At 45.1% G+C, this 17,633-nt stretch overlaps 1 protein-coding gene across 1 annotated transcript in view; it reads left to right on the top strand.

The window, feature by feature from the left end:
- The window catches only part of LOC103586435 (voltage-dependent L-type calcium channel subunit alpha-1C-like), a 500,162-nt gene that overhangs the window by 1,311 nt on the left and 481,218 nt on the right, over positions 1–17,633 (top strand). The gene's annotated exons all lie outside the window — the stretch shown is intronic.

Raw genomic sequence — 17,633 nt, 5'->3', positions numbered from 1 at the left:
CCAGGCCGGCCCCGCGCCCCGGGCCGCCCGGCGTCCGCTCTTTCCCGGGCCGCCCGGCGTCTGCTCTTCCCCGCGCCCTGCTCCGGGCCGCGCGTCCGGGGCACGGGTGGGGGTGGGGTGCGGATGTGCGTCTCAGCGCCCCCTCCCCCTCTCTCGTCCCCTCCCTCCAGGCTCACCTACACCCACCCACCTCTCCACGGCCGTTGACCCCGAGTGCGCCCACGCCTCATGTCGTCTTATTCGCGCCCACATGTGGGCTAGCACCTGAGGATGTAAGCGGCTAGAATTCGGGCGGTGTGTGGGCTTTGCTTTTTCGTGTTTTGAGGAAATAACGAAAGGGTGTGACTGGCTCCCGCTGCTCCACACTATTGCCCCGTGTTTTCTGAGCATGTCCATCCCTGGCATCAAGTGTCACCAGCTCCCCCTGTGATGGTGAAAGGCGTTCAGGTAACTCCCCACTTCCTGGAAACTTTCTCCCTCACCCCCCATATTATCAAATTATTATTTTTGACATTGCTCAGCAGTTCAGGTTATGATGGGGTGTAGACAGGGTGGTCCCACTGGAGTGTCTTGCAACCTCCAGCTGCATCTCTTTCTTCTCACCGCGGGGCTCTGTCTCTTTGGGTGTAGTCTCCCAGTTCCCCAGGCCTCCCTGCTCGGCTCTTCCTCTCCAGCTCTTTTCCCAAATGAATGCCTGTGGCTGCTGGGCTCCGATCCTTCCCCGGCTACTTCCAAGTGATACCCTGAAGACCAGCCTGGTGGAAGGAGTAGTCTCCAGATCTCTTTTGTTCAGCCTTCTCCCTCCTTTTGTCCCCATCTCCACCATTTGGGGACAGGGCCATTTCCCCTTAGAGCCAGAAGCTGCCGGCCAGCCTGCCTGCCTGGTCTCCGTCCGCCCTGAAACTGATTAGGGGCGAGTTGTCTCTCTCCTTGTCAGCTTGAGTGGCAGCATGGGGATTTTGGCCTCTTTTGGAAGAAAGAATCTTGTCAAGAGTCATGGGTTCTAGGGTGAGCCAGGACTTTGGGGTCACAAGGGCAGCTTCTGTCCTTGGATTTCTCTGCCTGGTGCCCCATTCCTCACCTTTTTCTAGCAGATGGAGTAGTGGATGGATTAGGAAGGGGGAATGAGACATAAAAGAAAAGGTGGTGTTTTTGAAGAGAGGGGATGGATTGGATTACTCCCCTCCAGTTCTCAGAGAATGCTTCCTTTATCCACCTCCTCAGTCTAAGCAGCCTTGAAGAGGAGAGCTCAGTAGTATCGTCCTATTGCTACTGGCAATATACTGTGGTAATAATTTTTCACATGATAATAATCTTAGTTTACAAGGCTTCTTCTTAGTGCAGGATAAACCCCTTCTTAGACCATTTCCTTACTCTGTCTCATTTCTTTTGCCTCTTTGCCTCTCATCCCCCCACAACCCCACCATGCAGGGAGCAGACATTAAAAGTAGGAATGTCACCCCCCAGAGGTTCCTGAGAAAGATGGAGGGGAAGGGAGTGAGTGAGCAGCTGGCTGGGAGCTCTACCTTTCCAGCAACATGCCAACAAATGCTATGGCAACCTGAATTCCAGTTCTCTGTCTTGAAGCTGCAGTGATTATATAATTCACAGGAGCAGTTTTGTCTCCATTCCTAGATGCTGTTTTCAGGTGAAAGAGCACCAGAACCCGCCCCCCCCCCTTCCATCCACTCTTCCTTGGTTGGCTGGCTGGCATTGCCCAGGGTTTTTTTTTTGGAGGGGTGGGGGGTTGGGAGGAAGGTTGCAGAGGTGGGGAGGGCAGACCTGGAGGAGCATGAATATTTACAAGGAAGAGGTTGGTGTGGCTTAATAACTAAAGAGGCAGCGAAACATAATTGGGGGTTTCAGGAGACAGAAAAGAGGAGCCAAATGATTACCTCAGATCTGTGATGGTGACGAACCAGAGCGTGGAGAACCAAAAAAGTTGCCAGTGGCTGGGTTGTGCATTCTTCTCTTTTCAACACACTTGAAGGCACTGAATGATCAGCCCTTTCTCTCCCAGCTTTTCAGTGGTTTGTGTATGTGTTTTGAGGGTCAGGCTGTGGGGACTGAGGTCAGCTTATTGGAACAGCCTGGAAGTTCACAGTACTGGCTTCTGAACCTGGGTTTCAGGCTAGGGGTGGCAGAGGCTAGCCTCACCTCACCTCTGCTCTAGTCCCATGCCAACCTCCCACTTTAAGGGGCTGATTTTCCAGGCTTCAGCTAGCAAATGTCAACCATTTAACAAATAAAACATCAGAATGTCCCTTATCTGCTGGAGCTATGGCAGAGGGGAGAAACGTGTTCTGGGAGTGGAAGACACACTGTGCTTTTCTTTTAACTACTTAGTGATACAGCAGAATAGTAATCATTATAATAAAGTAATAATAATGATCATAGTTAACTCTCTTTACAAATGGTCAAAGAACAATGTTGCTTGCATATCAGCTTGTGCAGGTTAAAGAAAGTGTGATATTAGCTTCACTTTCTCTGGATACTGAATGGAAAAAACTGGAGAAAAAGGGTTATTGGAGTTTAAAATATTGTTCCTAGTATTGCTCAGGTACTTTTCAATGTATCAGAATATGACAATAGAATACATTAAGAAGAATTCATTATTTCCATCGAATACAGGATTTGAATGTGTGCCTGTACACACATACTGAATAAGGAAAAGCTATTTATTTATTTTTGTTTTTGTTTGTTTTCTTTATCTTAGGAAAAGCTATTTAAAATAGATTACGCAACAGCCTAATGCACTTCAGGCACCCAAGGTGTTAAAGACAGGAATATTGATAATGCAGTTCCCTAAGACTGTTTGGACATTTCCATCTCATGTTAAGTGGAGACTTGTTCTGTACAGGTAGATGCTACAGGTATAGTACTTTGCAAATGCTCACCCTGGAGCCATTTTTCAGTCTTTGTGATGACTTAGGACTCTTCTTCAATTTTCTCTTTGATGTAAAAGTGCTCGAGGTGGTTCTTCTGTGAATAAGACCCACTAAAGGGTCCGAGGAGCATACTGAATGGAGATTTTTAAGGCGCTGTTGATCTTTGGATCTCCACTTCCTAGTACAGGCCCCAGCTCATTCCAGGGCCTTAATAAGTGACAATGAATGCCTGCACGAATGAATGAATACAGACCCCCCAGAAGACCCACAGTGGAGGTGGCTTCTGCCTCTTCCAGTAGGTGGTGCTACAGGGCTTATGAGTCAGGAAAGGGGCTCCTGGGTCAGTCTGCTGAGGAAAGGTGTTGGGAGAATTTGGAGACGGTCTCCTGTTGGAGCTGTGTTCTTTCGCCACGCCCACACTGCCCTGGTACAGATAACCTGAAAGACTGGTGTGTGCTTCCAGGCCACCACACACACCAGAGCTCCTCATAGTATTGCTGAGGGACCCAAGTCCCTCAGTGACCTTTCCACTCTTTGGTAACGAAAACCCACTTTGAATTTCTCCCATTCTATTTCTCACTCTTACCTCAGACTTCTGTTTATCTTTAGCACAGACAGCATCCTATCAAGCCTTGAGGGAGCCTTTTGGGTGATTAGCTGAACTTGTTATGGCCTTATATTAATTTTCTCCCTGATTTACCATGGATGGTTTAGTAATCAGTGGTTCCCAAGCTCAGTGGAGCATGAGGCGACTTGAAATTTGGGGTCTGGAAACTCTAACCTGTGGGGTTACAAAGCTTGTCAGCTCAAAGGCAAGAAAACATTTTCCTAACTTTATTAGGGGAAAAAAACACAAAAACAACTGGGTATACTTCACAGCTGACTTCTGTTTATGAGTCTGCCTGGGTCTCCTGCTGGGTAATGGCAGAAAAGCTCCAGAGACCTAGGTTAGGAAGTACCTGAGATTTGTTTTAATTTCCAGTGATGTTTTTGAACTCCTGGTATTTTCTTTTTTTATTTCATTCTTCACTTGGGTTTTTTAGTTGTTGTGGCAAGTTCTATGAGGCCTGAGAAACCCTTGCCACTGTGTTAAGAAGGGGTGAGTGGCTAGCAGCACTTTCTTCCTTTTACAGTAATTCTCCCGGCCTGATATTGCAGCTGTTTGTTATACTGGAGTTACAGGTCAGCCAGCGTCATCCTAACTCTTCCTTGCCTGGACTCTGAAATCAGTGCTCAGCATTTAAATTCAGGAGGCAATTTTATTTTCCAATATGGACTAAAGAAAGCTTATAGACTGTTTGGGAAACACCTGGAGACTTCACAACAAGACTAATTAGCAAAATAATCACACTGATTTAGTCTGTTTCTAGATTCCATCCTTACTGTTGCCTAAGTTAACGTTGGGCACTGTGGAAGAGAGCAGAAGATTGATTAAAAAAAAAAAAAAGGCATGGAGAGTTGTTTTTGCAAAATATCAGGTGCTAAATATTTAGTGATTAAGTGCTAAACATTCTGGTAATGAAACAATACTCTGAGACATGGCTGTCATTAAAATAATTTAGTAAACACCTGTTTACATGTACCTCAAGGTTAGATACTGTATAAAACAAGTAAAAGTGACAGGTCCCTCTGGGAGAATAATGTTTTTCAGTGCTGTTTCGAAGCCAGGCATAGGCTTCAACTGAACCCACTGCAGAAAAAGCAAAACGGAAGTCTGAAACAGTCAATGCGATCATTTGAACCTGAAACCCACACACCATGGGAGAGGTCCTCTATGTATTTTGATTCCCAAATAGGGTGCTTATTTGCACAAGACCATGTCTAGTAAGCCAGTATAGATGCAGGCCTGGAGCATGTCGGCAGACCCCAGTTGCTTCTACAGTTTAGGAGCAGTTTGGGAGCTGCTTATTAGGCAGGAAGGGAAGTGGAGCAGGTTCTCCATTGCCCCCTTTTCACAGCCCAAAAGGGGCGAGAGCCTTGGGACGCTTGAGAGCCTTGCTTCAGTAGAGCTTTGTATACTGGATGGGTGGGATGCCAGCTAGGAGATGGGAGCCCAGGATGACTTCACAGGGAAGCAGAGTTGTGAAATGGCTGGAGCTTCCGAGAGCCGGGGTTGTGGAAGATGAGGCAAAGCAGGGAGAGGTCCATCTGATTGGCATGTCTGTGGGGGAGTTTGGGGACAAGGTCATAGGTCATGGGGGTACTCAGATACTACTTAACTGAACTAAACTTAAACAGGGATTTAAGAGAGTAAAAGGAGAGAAGTTTGGGCCTGGAGATCAGGAGTCAAACAAAGGTTGAAAATAGGCCTGTACATCCCCAGAGACCAAGGGAACTGAAGGAATAGCTAATCTGATTTCAAACAGAGGAAAGAGGATGAGGAAAGGAGGGGTTAACTGGCAAAAAACCAAAACCCTTTAGTCCCTCCCCTTCCAAAGTTCTCACAACCCAGTATTCTCCATAACACATTCACTTGAAAATGATCTTGTGCTGGGCGTGTGTGTGTGCGCGCGTGCGTGCGTGTGTGTGAGAGAAGGAGAGAGGTTCTAGACCCATGTTCTTTGAAGGGTTTGTCAAACATAGAATAAGTGTAATGTTTCTTTGGAAATTTACTTTATAGGATCAAAACATTTTATGGGCGGGCCGACCCCGTGGCGCACTCGGGAGAGTGCAGCGCTGGGAGCGCAGCAGTGCTCCCGCCACGGGTTCGGATCCTATATAGGGATGGGTGCTGAGCGCGGTGTGGCCGGTCACAAAAAAAACCAAAAACAAAAACAAAAAAAACCATTTTATGGGCAAAGGAGCCTTAGGGACAAACTGCATTTCCAGTTGAGAAAATAGGCTCCTAAAGGGTCCCTCAGGCAGGGACATGACTAAAACAAGGTCTTCAGGCTCTTTATTCACCTGCGTTTTGTTGACCACACTTGGTGCATGTTAACCCCCGAGAGAGCTTTGCTTAGTGCTGGTTGAATTTTGCTTTGTAAACCTGTAGCCTCTCCCTGTTCTTCCTCTCCCTCCTGCCACTTTGTACTGCCTCAAATAATTTCTGAAATGTTAGATTTAGGAACAAAGTTGGGAGGGTGGGGCTAAGGGATCTGTCATTGGAAAGGTTTAAAAATAATTTCTCAGACTACAGAGTAAAAGTTGATACGTGTCTGCAATAAACTCCTACAAAATTCATATCACTGTTTTGTCTGCAAACAGATCTGCCTCTATGCCTTTTTTATTGGCTGGCTTCCCTTCTACCCCAATCTAGGCTTTTTTCAGCCCCTTTGAGAGAGTGGGGTGGAGATGAGAAGCCAGGCTGTGCTGTAGGACTTCCCTTGGTGAGCATTCAGGAATTTGTTATGGACTGGCCAGCTTTGCTGTTGACCATGCACAGACACAGATTAGCTCCAGGGTAGGAAACCTGGGACGTTTAGGTTGCAGCTGGCCAGAGGACGGGCTGCTGTGGACTCTGAGTTGGGTGAGGAAAGGTTCTTCCTGTTCCCTTGTTGGGGCTGGTCTCCTAGGACCCCCTACCTATTCCCAGAAGGCATTCCCAGGAGTGGTGGTTTAGACCCAGCACATGGAAGAGAATTCACCTACAATCTGCCGCTGACATTCCCATCAACCTTGTGTTCCTTGGCTGGCTTGTTTGAAGGCCTTTGAGGCTGCCTTAGTCTAGCTTTAAGACAGAAGCATGCACCAGACTCATACTTAGGGATTTGGCCTTTGAGCTCCCTGGAGGAAGCCATCATTTCAGAACATAGTGTTATGATAATTTCATGAAATATTCAAGCTGCCAATTTACCAACGGGGGTTTCTTTTAATACACTCGGCTCCGCTTGGTATTGCCTGCTTGAACCTAGCTAAAAGGAAAATAAAATAATCTTGTCTTCTGTCCTTTAGAGAACCAAGCCAAAATTCAGACAGTAAATGAATGTTCTTCCCTGTATTGCCTGTGGGCAGAAATGTTGACCTGATTACTCAATTAAGCTCTATTTACTTTTTAACCATTGTGTCATGTTCAGTCATTTATATTGTTTTTTTCTTCCAAAATAATCCCGTTGGGCCGAAGCCTTTTAAAGGCATTATTTAGCAAAAGTAGCAAAATAAATAACTAAAAAGTAAGGCTGTAGCTAGAGTAATGACTTGGGTCACATTCTTTGACTTGATCTCTTTCTGTGAAAGTTTTGAAGAATAGTCTCATTTTTTTCATCTGCAAAATGGAGATGATAATCCTTAACCAATCAACTTCACAGGGTAGCCGAGAGGCTCCAAATGGGAGAATGAGTGTAAATCACTGTGCAAATGTCAGTTATTCTTACTCTCCTTTTCAGAGAGCAGAGCACCAGAGTTTGAAAAAGCAGCACTGTGAAACAACTTTCACAGCATTTCAAACAACTTTGTAGGTGTTGTTGGAGGGCTGACATTATTCAAAATTTTAAAGATGAAAATGTGAAAACAAAGAAACAAGAGGCTGAGGTGGTCTGGCTGATACCAGAATAATCAAGGAGGAAGTAAACAATCAGTCAAGATAAGCTTGATATTTTGACAGAGAGTCTACTGATTTTTTTGACCACTGGGCCAGTAGGACCTGAGGACTGTGGGCCCTTCCGGACTACTGTTTTCCAGCCCAAGGGACAGGGCCGGATGAAAGCAGGAGGGACCTCACCTCGGCAAACAAACATCTCCTCACTATCTGACATGAATTCTGCAAGCCTAAATTCAATATCCCAGTACAAAAGGACAGACTACCTGGAAAATAAAACTTTGCTTCAAAAGTAAATCTTAGCTTTGGAAAATAAACTAATTTTTTTTAATTGCAAAAGTGCTGGAGGTTTGTTGATAAATAGAGGGGACAGTTACATACAGCTCCTTGAGACAGTTATCAAAACAGTAAAGGACTTTAATAATCACATTTTAAGTGACAGGATTAGCCTTTAGTTTTCAGAGCAAAAATACTCATCATCAAAAAGTGTGCTGGGAAACTTTGCATTCCAGTTTGTACCTTGCTGCCCTCCCAACCTCGCTCCTATGAGCTGTGGAGCCATACATGTTTTAATTTTATTTAAAGAAAAAAAAAACTATATTGAAGAATAGCATCTACCTTTTCTATTTTTAGAATGGGGCAGGAGTAATATCCAGCATTTATTGAATGCCTAGCATGTCTCAGGTGATGTCCTTGGTGCTTCATATGCTTAATATAATTTCATCCTTACACCAGTCCTATGAAGTGGGTATTAATGATATTTTTCAGGTGAAGAAACTGAGGACCAAAGATCTTAAGTAATGTTGCTAAGGTCTGTTGGACTGAATTTAACTTAAACATTTGTTCTTTCTGTTGTTTCTTCATGTGGAGAACAGTAGAAAGAGGAACACACTGCCCATCTGTCTCAGGGAAACTACCTTGTCCTAGCCTTATGGAAACTTGCTTAGATTTGCTTTGTGGAAACTCCTGCTTCTGCTGGTCAGGTGTAATGGATAAAGAACTGAATACTTGTTCTTACTTGACAGCTGCTATTTTGTCACTCCACACAACCTCTCCTCCTAGTTCCATCCTCTAGCTACTTACTTATTCCCGTGGTTTCTGCCAGGGCCCTATTTGGGTCTTCAGATCCCTCTGGACCTTCATGGAAGACCTAGATCAGTAAGCCTTGTCTTTGAGGTGACCACTTCATGGCATGGCCCCTTCACAGGCCTTGCTTTGCTACCCATTTTTAGGATGTCTTCTCAATAACTCCCTGCTGGAAAATAGGCACTCTCCATTAACAAGCAAGTTTCCGATGAGTTCAGGGGAACATCCTTGCAAACTGAGCTCCCTGGATTTTGTGCATTATTTATTTATTATTATTATTATTATTATTATTATTATTTTTGTCCTTTTTTTGAGACCGGCCGCACTGCACTCAGCCAGTGAGCGCTGTGAGCGCACCGGTCATCCCTATATAGGATCCGAACCCGCGGCGGGAGCACTGCTGCGCTCCCGGTGCCGCACTCTCCCGAGTGCGCCACGGGCTCGGCCCTATTTATTATTATTATTTTTTTTTTATTTATTTATTTTTTTTCCTTTTTGTCTTTTTTCGTGTCCGGCAACGGATCGCAACCCTCAGTGTCACGCCCGTACCGGACCGGGACCGGCAACAGGATCGCAACCCTCGGTGCTGCGCCTGCACCTCGCTCAGCCAGTGAGCGGGAACTGGTCTGTATGTGGGATCTGAACCCTTGGCAGGAGCGCCGCCACGCTCCCAAGCAGCGCACTGTAGCAGTGCGCCACCGGGCCGGCCCCTATTTATTATTTTTTAATAGCAGCTGTGTTGAGATATAATTCACATACCATAAAATTCACCCTTTTAACGTGTACAGTTCCATGTCTTTTTAGGATATTTACAGAGTTGTGCAAGTGTCACCACTATCTAGTTTCCAGACATTTTCATCAGCCCAAAAAGGAACCCTGTACCCACTGGTTGTTGCTCTTCATTCCCTCCTCCCTCCAGCCTTTGGTAATTTACTTTTGTCTCTGTGGGTTTTGTGCATTATTGACTACAGTTGGAGTTTGCCATGTAGTCTACCTGTTGGCAACACATCTCATGAATTTCAGACTTAGGTATATCATGACAATCTATGTGATAAATGATGGAGTTAAAAGGAAGCATATGAAATAAGTCAGGGACCTGGGTATCATTTGGAGTTGGGATTAAGCACTTCCTTAGAAGTGCTTTCTTAGAGTTTTTCTTTTATGTATCTCAGTAAAGATAGGTCTGTAAGTCAGACCTACTGATGGTTGAAGAAAAGAATTATGATCTTTAAAAAATTTTTTCATTGTGGTAAAATATAACATAAAATGTGCTATTTAAACCATTTTAAATTTGTACGATTCATTGCATTAAGAACATTCACAATGTTGTCCAACCAGCACCACTATCTAATTTCAAAAGATTTTCATTACCCCAAACAGAAACTCTGTAAGCATTAAACAATAACTCCCTAACCCTCCTTCTCCCAGTCCCTGGTAACACCTAATCTACTTTCTGTCTGTATGTATTTGCCTATTCTAGATACTTCATGTAAGTGTCCTGTTGTGTCTGGCTTACTTCACTTAGCATGATGTTTTCAAGGTCCACCCATGTTGTAACATGTATCAGAACTTCATTCCTTTTTATGGCTGAATAATATCCCATTGTAAGTATATACCACATTTTGTTTATCCATTCATCTGTTGATGGACACTTGGGTTGTTTCCACCTTTTGGCTATTGTGACTAATGCTGCAGTGAACATTGGTGTGTAAGTATCTGTTTAAGTCCCTGCTTTCAATTCTTTCAGGTATATATCTAGGAATGGAATTGCTGGGTTTAAATTATGACTTTTTGGTTATGAGTCCATTTACTTGTGTGGCTCCCCAAGTTTGAATCCCATATAGATGAGAGTAAGCTTTGGAAAATGCCATTGTGGCAGTAGTGAGGGTATTTCCTCTGGGCTACCAGTGCCTATATCAGAAATTTGACTTTAATTGGGTGTTTAACAATCTAGCAGCTGCCTTTTAATGAGGAGTGACTGATACTGCCTCTGTTCCAAAAAAAAAAAAAAAAAATGAGGCTCTCCACATCCAATTCAGCTTTCACCTCTGTGCCCGACTGGGTTTTGTAACTTGACAAGAAATGGGTGTTTGGCAAGACAAAGCTATTTAGTCTGTCTCTGTCTCTCCCTCTGCCTGTCTGTCTAATCCAGGAGCACCTGTGCTATGGACAGAGATACCAACTCTGACAATCCTCAGGACAATGGGAGAGGATGGCTTCCCCCAGCATGTGGTTGGGTCCAAGCTCAGTGGGCTGTATGGAGTGAGGCTGCTGCGTGTCTGCGCTAGCTGAGGGACAGCCCCTTTCTGTCTTCAGCCTTAAAGCTGCCTTCTGGGGGGAAAAGAAGTGTCCCAGGGCTCGCACCTGCCCCTCATACATCTAAAGTCTGAACAAGGGAGGCAAAAACATGAGAAGAAAAGTAAACCGTAAGGAGAGAGAATCAGGAAAAGAGGAAGGAGAGAGAAAAGAAAGCGGGGAGTAGTGAGCAAAGGGAGACACGTGTCATAGGTCCTTTGCTGTGGGTTTGTGGCCCAATTAAAGGACTCTGGAAGCCTCTTTCCAATCTTGGGGTGGCTGTTTTTTTGTATCCTTTTTCTCAAAAGTATTAATATTGATGGCTGCATTTCTATGTTAGCATGCTGACCTCTGCTAATCTGTGGAAGAAATAAACACACACGTTGGTGCCTCAGCTGAACTCAACAATCAGAGACCTGGGTATGTGCAAAAAATGCACAGGCTCATGGAGGTGGGTGAAGCTCTGCTATTTCACACTTTGAAGGCCAGCTCACTGAGTTTTATCCAGCTATTAGTGACTTTCTCTCATGTGGGCTCTCCTTTACATCCCTTCCCTGCACCTGCTTGTAGGTGTGGCTTGGCCACTGTCCTGAGTGGAATGTTGCACAGTGTCTCTCCAAGGTTGAAGCTTCTATTGCCCTGTGTGGCTGCTTGAGACATCCTGGGATCCGAGCTCCACATCTGAATGGATTGCAGTGACTCAGATCTCATATGTGGTCTGCAGTAGACAGGATCTTGAGCCTCTGTTTTTCAATTATTAAAAAATGCAAAAATTTTGACCTATGCCCAGCTGTCTGAAAGACCAGAGGATAGGAAGCCTTTTCCAAGATAAATTGACTGCGAAAGATCTCTGAAAATATCATCTCATGTCAATTGTGATGAAAACAATCCTATATAGTTTTTTCCCCTGGAATTGGAACGGTTAGTCATTGGCAAAAAGATATTGAGCATCTGCTATTTGTAAGGCAGTTTGCTTATAGCATCTGTGGATTCAAGGGGGCCTTACAGCCCCTCAGTTATCCCTTCCTTTAAGGAGTGTATCGTCTAGTAGGAGGTGAGTTAAGTACCCACATCCACAGACACACAGACATCCACAACTATAATAAAATGCAGAATATGCTTGATGTCACAAGGAGATAAAGATGAAGTGCTCACAGATTTAAAGAACGAGGGTGACACAGTCAGATGGAACAAATGGAGAAAGCATATATGAAGGTGGTGGCATAGCTGAACCTTGAAGGGTAAACAGAAATGGGGTAGAGACGTTCCCGGTAGAAAGGGTGGTATGGTCAACAATGTATTGATAGACATATGCATTGGATTTTAAAGGAATAGTGAGGTGAGTTTGTCCAGAGCACAGATTATGTATGGGAATGGGGAAGTGAGAGAAAAGGTTGGGATGGCAGGACAGGGGTAATGTGGAGAGCTCTGTGTCAGGCTGAAGAGTTTACATGCCATCTGTAGGCAATGGAGGGCCATTTGAAGTGTTTGAGTGAGGGAAGGTGTGATCAGAGCTGCTCTTCCAGAAGAGTAGTCAGGCAGCAGGGTTGAGTATGAGGTGGGAGAGCTAAGACTGCAGGTCCAAGGACAGTTCCAAGGCTTTTGCTACTGTACAGGCCAGAGAGGGAGGAGGGATTTCCCAACAGAAAGCCAGAGGGCAAGGGAGCCCTTTGATATTATCTAGATGGGAAGGGTAGAGGGTGTACTCGGAGGGCAAATAGAAGATACCCAGCATGCATGAAGAATTAGAGTTTTTTTTAATAAGGCGATAGTTGAATCTGTGGAAATGATGAAATTATTAGGGGAGAAAACAGAGAAGGAATGATGCAGGACTGAAGATAGAGCCATTGCATTTCAGGACAGGAAGAGACAGAGCAGGCAGCGAGGTAGGACGGGAGCCTCACTGCTGCAGGGTCATGGAAATCAGGTAGGAGAGCATTTCAAGGAGGTTGTCCCTGTCAGTGTTGAATGCAATAGTGGGAAGGAAAGGTGAGAACTAAGAAAAAGCCCACTGGATTTGATGATTTGGATACTGTCAGTGTACTTTGAGAATGGGTTCAGGTGACCATTGTCCAGTCAGTATGCACAGTGCTGAGGAATGGTGGGTGTGGGAAGAGGTGGCACACAGGGACCACTCATTTGAGAGTTCTGGCTGTGAAGGAAAGGAGAGGGCAGGGATTTGTTGGCACAGGAGAAGTTGGAAAGATAAGAGAGGTGGGCTGTTGATGAAGCAGACCTGGAAGAGGGCAGTGGGCAGTGGGGTCAGGGTCAGGAGCAGAAGGTTTAACCCCAGCAAAAGAGGTGGGATTCTGTCTTCAGAAACAAACATTAGGTAAGCTGAGCATGAGAAAATGTGGAGTGGTATTGGGGGTGGTGGCTGGAAGGGGAATAGAAAGGGTCTCGGGGACAGTGTGCTGGTTCCTGAGAGAGATGAGGGGGGCTGGAGTGGAGTCTGAGCTTAGGGAGACTTGGAGAGGTGACAGTCAGTGGGAAACAATATGGGACATCCCAAAGAAATCACTAGGGTTTCCTGAGTCTCAGAGGACAGCCAGTGAGGTCAGGAAGCATGAGTTAGGGGCTAGCAATGATCAGCATCCCTAGAGAAAGTTTACTCATGATTGAGTTTGGCAAAGCGAGACAGACACTAACTAGGTTCAAGGGGCAGGGGACCCCCGCTCTGTAAGGAGACCTGAAAAACTAGAGGTGGTGTGGGAGAATCCACGTGAGAATGGAAGTCCCAGGACACATAATTCTTGTAGGAGTCAGGGAGTCTGAACCTTCCAATCCACTTCTTTTCACATGGATTATTCATCAGAGTAGCTGGTTGGTCCGTGGAGCTCCGAGTGGGTGTACAAAGGGGTAGGTGGACTTTCCTTATGGAACGTGAGAATAGGAAGAAGATGGCAAGACTGAGTGGTGCAGACAGTGGAAGTTTAAGGAAGGTAGGCTTAGGGTAGTGGAGTAGTATGTGTGTGTACGTGTGTGTGTGTGTAAGGGTAGGCACATGAAGAGAAATGTCACTGGCTTCACAATTTGGCCTACTCAGGGTCTTCTGGGCGCAGACACCAAAGCAGAGAGCCCATGGCCCAGAAACCTGAGTTCATGTTTAAGACATGGATGGGAGGAAGCAGGTGACGTGAGGGCTGGTGTAGAGTTGGGCATCAAACACTATGCTTTTCTCAGACTGTCTTGGGCATCATAAGAAGCTGCCAGCCCCGGTCATGGCGCAACACTAGAGGAGGCAGTTCAGGTTGGAAGTGGCAGCCTTCGAGCACTCAGCTGGAGAATGCTTGCCTCCTTTGTGTTGTTCCCACCCTACCTCTCCATGCCCCCCATCCAACCAAGCCAAGCTTCCCAGCCTATGATATTGGCTCCCTGGAGGTCCGGTTAGAGTTTGTGGAATGTTAAGCCCTATGATTTTTATGTCTTTATTATTACATCAGAATATCAAATTTCTGAGCACAGAACATTTTTTTTTCTTTATCCTCTCCCTACAACAAAATTTTTACAAACCACTGGAAAATCTCAGGTTGGATCCCATTTGAGCTTTGCAATGCCTGGATTTCCCCGTAATCAAAAAAACCAATGATGAGGGGCCGGCCCGGTGGTGCACTGCTACAGTGCGCCGCTTGGGAAGCGCGGCAGCGCTCCCGCCGAGGGTTCGGATCCCACATACAGACCGGCCGCTCATTGGCTGAGCGAGGTGCGGGAGCAACACCGAGGGTTGCGATCCCATTGCCGGTCCTGGTCCGGTACGGGCATGACACTGAGGGTTGCGATCTGTTGCCGGTCACGAAAAAAGACAAAAAGGAAAAAAAAAAAAAAAAACCAATGATGATATCCTTAGTGTTTCATGAAAAGATATGACTTTTTGGTGCCTAGGATAATAATACTCTTTGAATGCCATGAAAATATGCTCTGCTAGTTGACTCTGGGTTTACTCTTGGTACAGGAAGGAGTTAATGACCAGGAAGTGCCCCAGACTCTGCCCCAGTCCCTGTTGCATGTGTAGGAGACTCAGGTTGTGAGGGGTTGGCAGGCAGTGTTAGTGGACTGGAGGCCTTTCCCAGAGGCATCGGGAGGGGTGGTGGCTTCAAAGGACATGTTGTCTCTAATGGGAGAGGCTAGGTTTCTGTACTTCCAGTCAAGTTCTCTGCACTGGTCAGGGCCTCTGGATCAGTTGGAGGCCAGTTTCATTTTATGTGTTGGCATCGTTCCAAAAAGAGGCACAATTGTTGACTTCCCAATCATCGATGCCAGATTGCATGTTGTTTGGAATGGTGGATTAGCCCATCTTGGTGAGCCACAGATGGTCCAGTGGTCCCTTAGTCCTTGCCTTTTTCTGACATTGGGAAGTAGCACCAGTCATCTGTCTGCCTTGCCCAGAAACAGTGGGTTGTGACAGCCCTCGTGGGAGGTGGCGTGGCTGGCCCTGGCCACCCTTTCACCCTGTCTGGCCTCATCTGGAAAACTGACTTGCAAAGTTTGGCCTTATTCTGATGAACCTCAAGGGCAGTGCTGACCCCATCTCAATCTCTTGCTGGGTCTGGGCAACAAAAAGCTTTGGGAATTTTCCTTTTTTCCACTCCAGTGAAACTTGGGCAGAATGAAATGTTTTCCTCTGAGGGTATCAGTTGTGGAGTGAACTCAGAGTGCAGATGGACAGGTTTCCTCAATTCCAGCTGCTGTCCGCTCCAGATAACTGGTCCTCTTTGGCATTTCTTTGGAGTTTGTCTTGTCTTTAATGAAATGAAGGAGAAAAGAAAATTCTAAAGAAGAAAATGACCGAAAGAAAATGTTCTTGAGTTGGGCGAAGCAGTGGGATGGGCTGGTGTCCCGGAGAAGTGGGCACAGCTCTCCTAGCAATCCATGGAGAGCACAGGGTGCAGCACGTTCACGCTCCCTCAGCCCATGGACTGGCACAGCTCAGCGTCTCCTGGTGATTATTCTTAGGTCATGGTCAGTTTGAAAGGGAGAGGATAAAATGGCAGTAAAGGTCATCTAACTTGTGTCTTTCAGGACCAGGAGTAAATGAACAGAAATTCTGAACCAAAGACTCTTAGGGAAAGGTTCCTCTGACACTTGGGGGCCAAACTCTTGTAAGTTCTTTGATTTGTATGTGGTGTGTGTGCACGTGTGTGTGCATGTGCATGTGAGAGAGAATTTAGCAGAGTGTATGTGTGCAAGAGAGAAGAGAAGAAGCAGGGAGAGGAGAGAGCTGTGTGACTTAGGTTGAAACCCCTGAAAGGCAGTATGTTATCTCAGGACGTAGCTGTATCTGGGAACAAGGAGATCTGTATTCAGATATACCTCTACCTCTCGCTTTGCATTTTCATTGAATCATTTAACTTCCCTATGTTTAGGGTTCTGTATCTGTCCCTCCACCCCCCATTAAGAATCTGTTTATTCTTTTAACCCTATTTATAAATGACCATTACTTGAGTATTGCAAAGGGATTGATTGAGATATATCAGGAGAAAACTTTGTGTTTTGTCCTTTATGCACTGGAAAATTGTAGTGTAGGTTCAGATGCTTAGAGAGTATTCTGAGCTAAGTTTACACTAAGAATGTCTTGGGAATGGAGCAGGAAGAGGGTAAAACAACCTTGCTCCATGACTTCAGAAATACTATTAGGGAAAAAGGGCTTTGGGTTTTAAAAGCATGGGGATGTTCCATGTTTTGATGGCCTTGTATGTGAAACTACCGAGAGGGGAATCTTCAATTGGGGATGCTTTAGCTTACATGCAGTAGATGTGACTGAGAAGTCACACCGGCTTCCAAGAAGGGACGCTTTGGGGAGGAAGCCTTACTGCATTTGTATTCCCCTCTGTCCATCTGGGTTTCTTTTCTCAATACTGAAGCATGTATTTCATAGTTCTTTCAGCAGTAGTGTGTGAGTGGTAAATTTCCTCAGTCTTTATCTGAAATTGTCTTTTCTTTCTTGTTCTTCACTCTTGAATGATGGTTTAGTCAGAAACAGAATTCTGTGTTAGCAGTTATCTTCTTCCAGCAATTTGAAGATATTCTCTTGTCTTCTGGACTATATTGTTGCTGATGAGAAGTCTGCTGTCAGTCTGAATGAATAATCACTCTCTGATTTTAAAAAAGATACTGTTTGTCTTTATTGTTAGGTAGTTTTACAATGTTGTGTTAATATGTAGATTTAAAAAAACCTTGCTTGGACTTGGTGAGATACTTCAGTCTGAGGATTCATATCAGTCACCAATTTTGGAAAATTCTTGGTCATTATCTTTTCAAATATTGCCTCTCCCCCAGTCTCTCTATTTTATTCTTCTGGAACTCTATTAATAAAATATATATTGGTCTTTCTCATTTTACCCTTTCTTTAAAATGCTCTTTCATATTCTGTATTTCATTATCTCTCTTTGCAATGTTCTGGGTAATTTCTTCTGCTCTGCCTTCTGTCTTACCACTTTTCTCTTCATTTGTATCTAATCTGCTGTTTAACCTTTAAATGCATTTTTATTTTCAATGACTTTTTATTTCTAAAAGTTCTATTTTGTTCTTTTTCAAATATTTGGGTTTTTCATAGAGTATTTTTTCCCTTTATGATTTCTATTCCATATTTTAGATTGTTAATCATTTAAAACATGTATATTGTGGGCTGGCCCGGTGGCGCACTGGAGAGTGCGCTGCTTTGGAGCGTGGCGGCGCTCCCGCCGAGGGTTCGGATCCCATGTGGTGACCGGTTCCTGCTCACTGGCTGAGCGTGGCACGGGCGCAACACTGAGGGTTGCAATCCTGTTGCCGGTCCCCGGTACAGGCGCGACACCGAGCATTGTGATCCCCTTACCGGCCAGTAAAAAAAGACAAAAAGGAAAAAAAAAACATGTATATTGTATTTATAGTCTATTTCAGATTGTTTTTTA

The sequence above is a fragment of the Galeopterus variegatus genome, unplaced genomic scaffold (assembly GCF_000696425.1).
Source record: "Galeopterus variegatus unplaced genomic scaffold, G_variegatus-3.0.2 Scaffold337, whole genome shotgun sequence".
NCBI lineage: Eukaryota > Metazoa > Chordata > Mammalia > Dermoptera > Cynocephalidae > Galeopterus > Galeopterus variegatus.
Note: the sequence above shows the minus strand (reverse complement) of the source record. Positions and strands in the feature narration are given on the sequence as shown.